At 26.5% G+C, this 11,131-nt stretch overlaps 1 pseudogene; it reads left to right on the plus strand.

The window, feature by feature from the left end:
• LOC137648027 (DNA polymerase delta catalytic subunit-like) overlaps nucleotides 1–10,451 on the plus strand; it is a 14,258-nt pseudogene extending 3,807 nt beyond the window's left edge.
• Nucleotides 10,452–11,131: the final 680 nt, after the last annotated feature.

Here is an 11,131-nt window from a genome sequence, read left to right on the forward strand (position 1 = left end):
ATATATATATATATATATATATATATATATATATATATATATATATATATATATATATATATATATATATATATATATATATATATACATATATATATATATATATATATATATATATATATATATATATATATATATATATATATATATATATATATATATATATATATATATGTATATATATGTACATATTTATATATATGTATATATATATATATATATATATATATATATATATATATATATATATATATATATATATATATATATATATATATACATATATATATATACATACATATATATATATATATATATATATATATATATATATATATATATATATATGTATGTATATATATATATATATATATATATATATATATATATATATATATATATATATAATATATATATATATATATATATATATATATATATATATATATATATATATATATACATATATATATATATATATATATATATATATATATATATATATATATATATATATATACATATATATATATATATATATATGTCTGTTTTATTATAAAACTATTATAAATCTATTTACCTAATTGATTATTATACAACACAAGAGCAACAAGATATTATGTGATGTGACGCATTGAATCCCTAAAATTTAGATATTATACACCATTTAATAGTTTATCTTCATCTATTTATTATCTAACACACTTCAATTCATTTTTTGGAGTGCCTGTATAATGCTAATTATATAACTACTGTTTGGTTTATTTTTATCTGGGCGTTCCCTGATAATATCAGAAATTTCGTTTGATGATGAAGAAGCATCTAATTTTACTTCGTAAATATTTTTATCGATCATCTTTATGGCCTGACTTTTTGGTTGTAAAGAACTACATAAAGAAATCCCTTTACACGTCTCTCCCTGAAAAAAATATAAAGTAATCATTTAAATAAGAAGCTATGGAATTTCTTAGGTCTTGAATAATTTTCATTCTATCTTCTGCTATAAATGCATTTGTCTGAATATCAATAATAACCATAGGTTTGGGTTTTGGGATGACGCAACGATTTTTAGTTTTATATAAATTACATTCAACTAAAAATATGTAATCTTTTAATATATAAACTATATTATCGAGTATACAGTGTTCATAAGATTCATTCATCATTGCATTGTTTATAACAAAACGATAAGCGTAAAATTTTAATGTAGCGGGAATACAATTAAATTTCATGAATATTTAAGATTTTTTTACCGTGGTTTCACTATTTACATGGTGCCGTTTACTTGATGCAGATATATAGTTATCTAATACATTATTAATTTTGTTTACATTTTTAGAAACAGTAGCATTTAATCTCCAACACATAGCAAAATAAGTCAATATATCAGAAGTTTTTTTATTCACACAACTTTCTTCGTACTCTAAAATACATGGATAGGATTTTGTATAATTATCGGGTTGTATTCGCTGATATAATTTTATGGGGCCTTGTTCAATATAAACCGTCTTTACAGCAAAGTTATTACATTCTAAAGATGAAGCTAAACCTATGATACTGTTATTATTTGCCAATATAATGAAATAAGGTTCTTTATACACAGGACCCTCATCGTTTATATATAACATTTCACGAGTCAATATATTTCGTACAAAAGTTTCCTTTTTTTTTCTCTCTCATTTTCTTATATTGAATATTATACGTTTTTTTTTTTATTTGATTGATACACAAACGATAATTATCAAATAGGATTTCTATTTCTCGACTATAAAACGTCATACACGAATGATCATTACACGAACCCTTAAATTTTTTTTATTAATAATGGGTGGTTCTCATTATTATATCTTCTATATTCTCTTTCTTATGATAACATCATTATTTGTTCATTTTCTCTAATAATCAAATTCATTTTATCTTCTTCATTCATCTCTACCAATATAACATCAAAGGTTAAAATTACTTGTTTTAATAATTTTCTTTCGGTCAATAGTTTTTCATTTTCTAATTTTGATACTTTATAAAAATATCCATTATTACATTTCATGGAAAATTTATGAGCCGCATAAGCTGACAATATTTTTATTCCCATGTCCGTTAATGTATTATTATTACTAAATAAAACAAACCCCAAAATCTCTGCAGTTACCAAGCTAAAGTTGTAAACATATTCTTTCTTCATTGTTATATTTTTGTTTGAAGTATAACAAGGTATGTGTATACAGTATGTATACCACAAATATATATTTCTTATTTAAAGTATTTAGTTTCAGATACCCATTCTTGATGTACAAGGAAATAGCATTCAAAAATATGTTCACAAATAAAGGGTGGGATAAATTTATAACTATTACAAAAATGAACTGTATTATAAATAATTTTATAAGGTAATATTGTGTTAGTTGAGGGGGTAGGTTAACTAATAGTCTTTCATTTAATAATGGTGGGGGTGGTTTGGCGGGATATTTATTCTGGTTGCGAACAACAGGAAGATTTATTATTTTATCATACCTACATACTGGACAAATTTTATTATAAGAAAAGTAACGAGATAAACAAAATGGATGAAACTTGTGACCACATTCTGTTATAAAATACTTTTTCATGTCGTCTAAACAAGTTGGACAACTTTCTATTTTTCCTTTTACTTCCCCATTGGTTACTCATTCACTATCTCGTTTATCACTTAAACCCCACAAAGCATGATGGATTGATTCTTCGTTTGGGGATGTTGGAAAATCTTATATTGTCAAAATATACTCACATGGAATTATAAAGACTGGCCACATTTCCATATTGGTTGGGCGTTCTATTGTCCCATCCAAATATGAACCATATATTCGTGTTAAATTGGGAATGAACGATGATGATACTGATTTGATTATTTGTAATCCTGCAGCATTATTATAAAGAAACATCATGTAGGCCGTATTAAACATGCTAAAATTACCAAATAAACTCGTAGGTGAGCTATGAAACAAAGACATTAAAAGTCTGGCAACGTCATTTCGTTTTAAGAGTAATGCTAGTTGTAGTGCTGTCAAATTTCCATCGCGTTGTTGAATTTCTATATCTGGAAGCAACATCAGCGGATTTATATTTTGCCACTCTTTCAATATTGATAGTAACTTTATATTACCCTTTGCTGTAGCAATTCTAAGGAATATTGTTTGATTTAATGTGAAAGATTTTAGAAAACAAGAGGCCCCAGCTTTTAATAAAAGATGAAAATAATTTGTTTTTTTAACACAACAGGCAGTCATAATGGGAGTTATGCCATCTAAACCAGGAACATTCAAATAATCTTTCATGTGACTTAGTTTTATCATTTGATAAAACTTACTAACCTCATTTTTAATACAATATTGCAATAAAGTTAATCCTTCCGGTATCACTGGCGTCTTTGGTAACCACGTATGATATTTATTCAATAGTTTCTCGATCCAATAATTTTATTACTTGAAAATACTGCTAAATGTTTTATAATTCCTGGACTAAAATTCCCATCTTCTAATACGTGGGTGAATAATCTCCAATGCTCGTTCCTTATGGCCACCTTAGCCATTTCAAGGGTGGCGGTTGATATTTTGTTCGAATTTAAATACATACACAACCACTTATTTTCAGAAAAATATTCATAACTATCAACTATATATTCTTTGTTTTCACAAATAGGAGATGACAAATCTCCTTCATGAATAACATTTTCAACCAACATTTCTAACACAGCAGAGCAATGATCAAAATTATTTTGATTTGTTTGGGAAAATATTGGTAACCAGTTAGTAATAACCTGTTCAAAGTTTGCATCTGATAAATGTCCTAAAAAGGCTAAAAAAGATGTCTTTATTTTTGGATCAATATCTATCTGTGTAGTAACATCTATAAAGCCATGTAATAATGCCCCATTTACTTTCAAAAAATTACAATCACGAGTTCCAGCTAAAATACAAGGCCCTATGGCATGAAAAAATCCATCAATCATCCATTCTAAACAAAATGCTATTGGATTTAAAATTGGTTCAAAACACCCGATAATAGTGGGTAATTTTAATTCACGTATTTTATACATTAATCGCTCTATTACCTCATAATATAAATTGACATCATAAAATACGCGATAGGGATTAATATATCATTCTGTGATATTAAGTTTGTTTATACGAAACCTAACCTCCCATGAATGTTTAATAAAAGAATTGTATAATAAACCTTGATAACAATGAGAAAGGTTGTCTATTGTTTTAGCAATAACCAAAGGGGAAAATGTATCAAATAATATCTGAAAGTTAATTTTTTTTGTTTCAGGAATTTGTATCTATTCGTTCTTTACCAATTTGTTGACAAAAATGATCAATTACTGCGGGCATGAATATATTTGCCATTTCATATGGCATGATTTTAGCTATAGAAATAAATAACAGAAATATTGGTTTTCCCTCTGTATCTTTCGTGTTGGTGTCTATTGATTCTAGATATTGTTCCCCATTTGTAAATTTACCCCCATCAGTTACTGCCCACATTGCAATTTGTTCAATAAGAGATAAAATTTGTACTGAACACAAATTTTCGATACATTCAGAAAATCCATTACAAAATCATTACAAAAACAACAAAACAAATGATTTTTCATTGGCTACCCAGAAATGTAAAAATATTTTACATATATACAGCAGCACGAAAAATGATAATAATAATGCTAAAAATGATACTGGAAATGTATATTGTCCTTTTCATGAACATTTTAAGACTTCTCATTCAAAATCAGGAAAATTATACGAAAAAAAAAAAAACACTTGTAAATATGTTTCTCCAACAATTGTATTTTACCCTAAAATAAAAACGGAAATTGTGTTATATCTGCCATCAAATTTTTAGAATTATATTCCAAATTAAAATTGACTAATATCAATTAATTCACAATAAGGAATGAAAACTACGATTTTCCCTGAATATAATTTTAATAAACAAGGTGAAATCGGTAGTTTGCTCTTTATATTATGATCAATGTCAGCAATTTTAATATTAGAATGATTTATAATTTCAACGTCCTTTTCAAAATCAACAATTTGTTTATTAATTCCACTGTTGTAGTCATAATACTCGTACATAGAATCTAATTGCATAAAAGTTTCTCCATTTTCGGTTATTATTTTTGACATATCAGGTGAAGGTGAATATTTTGACTCAGTTAACAATTTTGCTTCTTTTTCTCGTGAATAGTTATCTGTTGGCATGTTTAAGAATTTTTCTGAAACTTTTTCCCTTGTCTATTAAATTCAAAATGAAATCTATTATCGTTTCTGGATTCTGTAGTTTATCGAATGTTTTGTAAAAAATTTAGTTTTTGTATAAATTTTTTAAGTAATCTAATTTTCTGTGACATATATTTTGAGTACATATGTCATTGGTTGAATCATCATCCTTTTTGTCTAATAAAATGAGAAAGGCTTTTAGAAATTCATTATCACACATTTCAGATAACTCTTCTTCTTTGGGGTGATAAATTAATTTATTATCATTCAAAAAGAAATACAAATCTTGTGGCATAATATGAATCACGAAGTCAGGAGTAAATTCCTTTTCATTAGCAAACACCGATACATTATAATATGAATGATCAGAATATTTGTAATAAATCACAGAAAAATCCTACATAGATTATAAATATAACCCACAATAATATTTCAGAAATATTCATACTTTGTTTTTTTTTAATATCAAAAAATGTTTTCCTTTTGTTGTTGTTGTTATCCAAAAAATAACAATAACGATATCAACATTTCAACATATAATCATTATTTTCATACCACACCCCGAAATAATAATAATTCTTCTTATAAAAACAAACAAAAAACATTGATATTAATAATAAATAACCAAAAAGTAATAAAAAAAAGAAGTATTTTAAAGGACATAGAAGAAAATCTTGGTTTATATATAAAAATTTCTAAAAAAAAAAAACAATAAACAATTATTTCTAGAAGATGAATTATACCACTTGGAAAAATACTTGAATTGTAACTATATTAATAATTTCATTTTTATAGTTTTTTTAGATCCTAAAACGTGGTTAGACGATTATATGTTATTTGTATCTCTTTTAGAAGCTTTTAGAAAAGACCAAGAAAATAATACTAATTCGAAACTTTTTTTTCTTATCCTTTATCATTTCCAATAATTCTCATTCTGAATATTCTGTAACCGAACAACACAGGCAGAGGCTATTTGAGTTAAGTCGTCTAAATTCGTATACTTATTCTAACATTTCTTATGCAAAATGTTCTTTTAACGCAAATTTAATAGATGAAATAATAAATAACATTAACATTCAATTTAATACGTTGCTATCATTCAGGTGTATTGATTTTTCTAATTTAATGTTTACACGTGCTAATGATGATATTAATGATATCGATAATGATAATGTTTTATTATGTTTTAATGAAAATCAGGAAATATCTACTGAAAGGATTATTTTTCAAGAAATACTTTTTTTACATCTAACATTTTATCATTAATATAAGATATAACTTTGTGATCCGCCTGACCAACAAAATCATTTTTATTCTGTAATATCAGCCTTTTCAAATCCTTCAAACCATCCAATTCTTCTATCGCCACTGGATGTTTTTTTAATATATATTGGTAAATTGTAATCTCGGAACACGACCCGAACGATCCCCGTTCAAACTCACTTTTTAATTCGCATTTTTCATCTTCTAATTTGACCGCATTATAAGGTGGAGGTATATCACCCTTATCATAAATTTCTTCTGTGGTGATGAAAACACCAATTATATTTTTTACGTCTCGGTAAATATCTTCTTTATAAATTTCTTTTAAAAATATGTTAATAAATCTATAAACACTCATCATGCAATAATTACCAGATGAGTCAACTTCAGGAAAAATAGCATATTCTTTCGTATTTATCATATCAGTTATACAATAAATAATAATACTTTCAAATTTATGGCCATGTCTTTTTATATTAGATGTCATATTTGAGGCTAAGTCTTTGGGTTTTAACATATAATAGGTAATACTATCATAATCATCGTTGTTTTGTTCTTCTTGTAAACATTTTTTATTAAAAAGGAATGCATAATATGTTGCCATTTGTTAGTATAACAAAAAAGGTACCCAATTTACAAATTTAATTTAAATTTATTTTCCTGGTAAATTAATATATATATATATATATATATATATATATATATATATATATATATATATATATATATATATATATATATATATATATATATATATAATCCGGTTTTATAAACGGCTTTATATGAAAATGGTATTACGTTTAATAGTTTTTATAAGATATCATTTAAAATGAGTTGTAAAATAAGCAAATTATGGCAATTTTTTAAAAATGGTAATAATAAAAATAAGTTCCCCCAAGAATGGAATAGGCCAGCAGCACCATTATCAACTCCCAACATAAATAAATTTTGTTTTCAGCAGATGGATATTGATTATTATATTGGTTATCTGGTAGGAAAAAAGGAATTTGGTGGTTATAATATGCAGCAGCTGCAGGTACCCATAATAAGATTTTTTGGATTAAAGTATATAGGGAGTACTATTTGTTGTAATGTATTTGGATTTTTTCCCTTATATATATGCTTCTATCAATTTATTATATTCACAAAAACAAGTTTCATATTCAGAACAAATAAAAAGAGCTCTGAATCGAAAAATCTACTTGAATGAAACAAAAGATCAAATTAAACTAAAGGGATATGTATTAAGTGTAAATAGGGTGTTTAAACAAAGTATATATGGATATCAAGAAAAAAATCATCGTCATCATTGTGTTTTTGTAAAGTTACTGTGGCTTTACCAAAATTAATATCTATAGCTAAGATTATTCTTGAAAATGGGTTAGTGATAAATAAACATCCAACTCACTTTCGGGTTTACGAATCAAATGTTGATTTCACACTTAGATTTATGATGGATACTCAGATGCCTGGTTGTTGTTGGATCGAGTTACCTATTGGTGAGTGGGAAATAAAAAAATAATGAGACAAACTTTAAAAATATTTATCAATTAGAGGTTAACGTTTTTGAATGGGAAAAAAAAATTATTTATAAACCCGAAGGAGAATGGGCGTCTATTGCCCCACTCAGAATATTATCTTATGATATTGAGTGTGGGGGAAGACGGGGAATATTTCCAGAACCCGAAATAGATCCGGTCATGCAAATTGGAAATGTTGTTACGCGGCACGGAGAGAATGAGCCATTCCTACGTGTTGTTTTTACTTTGAATAGTTGTGCTCCCATTGTGGGCTCTAAAATTTTTTCATTTCAAGAAGAAACAGAAATGTTAGAAAATTGGTCAAAATTCCTATTGTTTATTGACCCCGATATCATTACTGGATATAATATTAATAATTTTGATCTACCATATTTACTTAATCGTGCTAAGCATTTAAACTTGCCAGCATTTGCTCATTTAGGAAGGGTAAAAGGAATAAAATCTACAATATTAGATACCATAACCCAAAACAAACAAATAGGAAAAAGAAATAACAAAATCATTAACATAGATGGACGGTGTTTAATGGACCTTTTAACAATAATACAAAAAGAACAGAAACTTCGGTCATATTCTTTAAATTCTGTATCTTATCATTTTCTTAACGAACAAAAAGAAGATGTTCATCATTCTATAATTTCTGAATTACAAAATGGTAATGATCAGACTAGAAAAAGACTGGCAGAATACTGTTTAAAAGATTCTATTCTTCCTTTAAAATTATTGAATAAATTGATGTGTGTAGTCAATTATTTAGAACTGGCAAGCATAACGGGCATTCCTTTATCATATGTGATAAATAGAGGACAACAGATTAAAAAATTTTCCCAAATACTAAGAAAAGCTAAAGAAGAGAATTTAGTATTACCGGTGTTTGATAAAAAGGAAAGTTTTGAATATGAAGGAGCTACAGTTATTGAACCAGAAAGAGGATATTATAACGTTCCAATCGTTACTTTAGACTTTGTATCATTATATCCATCGATAATGATAGCACATAATCTGTGTTATACAAGCTTTATTGATAAAAGATATATTAATCAAATGACTCTGGAAACTGATGATTATATCATTACACCTTCCAATAATTACTTTGTAAAATGTCATAAACGTAAGGGATTAATTCCAGAAATTTTAGAATCCTTTTTAATTGCTCGTAAGAAGGCAAAAATTTCATTAAAAAACGAAAAAAATCCATGGAAAAAGAAAGTCTTTGATGGTAGACAACTGGCATATAAAATATTGGCTAATTCTGTTTATGGTTTTACGGGCGCACAAATTGGTAAATTGCCGTGTTTAAATATATCACAAAGTGTTACAGCATTTGGAAGAACAATGATTTCTCTCACTAAAAACAAGATTGAAGAAAAATATAACAAAGCTGTAGTTATATATGGTAATACTGATTCTGTTATGATTAATTTTGGAGTTGAGACTTTAGAAGAGGCCATACATTTGGGCAAGGAGGCGGCGAATGATGTGACTCAGTCTTTTATCAAGCCAATCAAACTTGATTTTGAAAAAATATATTTTCCTTACTTGCTTATTAATAAAAAAAGATATACTGGTCTTTATTATACAAATGCTAATACTTATGATAAAATAGATTGCAAAGGGCTAGAAACAATTCGTAGAGATAATTGCCCACTCGTGGCTAAGGTCATAAATACTTGTCTGAAAAAAATCTTAATTGAAAGAAACCCAACAGAAGCCCTTACTTTTGTCAAACAAACCATTTCAAAATTACTATGTAATGAGATTGACATTTCTCAATTAGTTATTACAAAGGAATTAACAAAAAAAATAGAGGAATATAAAGGAAAACAAATTCACAATGAACTAGCCATCAAATTAAGAAAAAGAGATGCCGGTAGTGCTCCAAAACTTGGCGATAGAATTCCATACGTTAAAGAAAAGTCCTATTTATGAAAGGGCCGAAGATCCAATATATGTATTCGAAAATAATATTCCATTAGATTATGATTATTATTTAAATCATTAATTAAGTAAGCCACTTATTAGAATATTTGAACCTATTCTCGGTGATAAAACTGAATCTTATATATTAATGGGAGAACATACACAAAAAAGAGTTTACCAATAAGTAATGTTGGACCATTAAGTAAATTTTTTCAAATTCATCCAACTTGTATAAATTGTAAAATTCCTTTATTAAAAAGAAAAATAGTACTCGATGATATAGAATATTAAACTTTTTATAATAATTGTAAAGTACATGAAACAGATTTGTATACACACCATATAGAAAAATTAGCTATACTTGAAAAAAAAATTCAATCAACTTTGGACTGAATGTAAAAGGTGTCAAGGATCATTTATTATAGAAGTTATATGCAGTAATCGTGACTGTCCTATTTTTTATATGCGTTAAAAGAAATAGATTTTCTTGGTCAAAAAAAAATTATCGATCGTTTTGGCTTGCCACAATAGGTTATAAATATTATTATTGTCACCCAAAAATATTTCATATAAAAGGTAATGCTCTCGGTATTATATAGTCATATTACCACACACCTAGAAGAAATAATTATAATGGAGGAAAATACTCTAAAAGTCAGCTTCAAGTTAATTTCAGACAATGCTAAATGTCTTACTGAAGGATCAAAGGTGGCGGCTTGTTATGACTTATATAGTGCTTAAAATGAAAATATTCCTGTCGGTCAACAAATTGCCATTGATACTGGTATATATATGAAATTTCCTTACAAAATACACGGGGAGATTAAATCTAGGTGTGGTATAGCTTTGAATAATTATGTAGATGTTGTTGCGGAAATTATAGATTCGGATTATACTGGACCTATAAAAGTGGTGTTGCATAATTCTTATCCAAATAATTCTTTTAAAATAAATATTGGGGATGGAATTGCCCAAATAATTTTTTTTGGGGAATTGATATCTGTTTAGTTGAAAGCAACAAAAATGAAAATGGGAAATAGAAACTTGTAGGGGCAATAAAGGATTTGGATCTTCTGGTAAATAAATAAAAAAAAAATAATGTCTTTCTGGTAGTTTTATATTTTATATAATCAATCAATTAAGTATATAAGT

This window comes from Palaemon carinicauda, chromosome 10, assembly GCF_036898095.1.
Source record: "Palaemon carinicauda isolate YSFRI2023 chromosome 10, ASM3689809v2, whole genome shotgun sequence".
Lineage (NCBI taxonomy): Eukaryota > Metazoa > Arthropoda > Malacostraca > Decapoda > Palaemonidae > Palaemon > Palaemon carinicauda.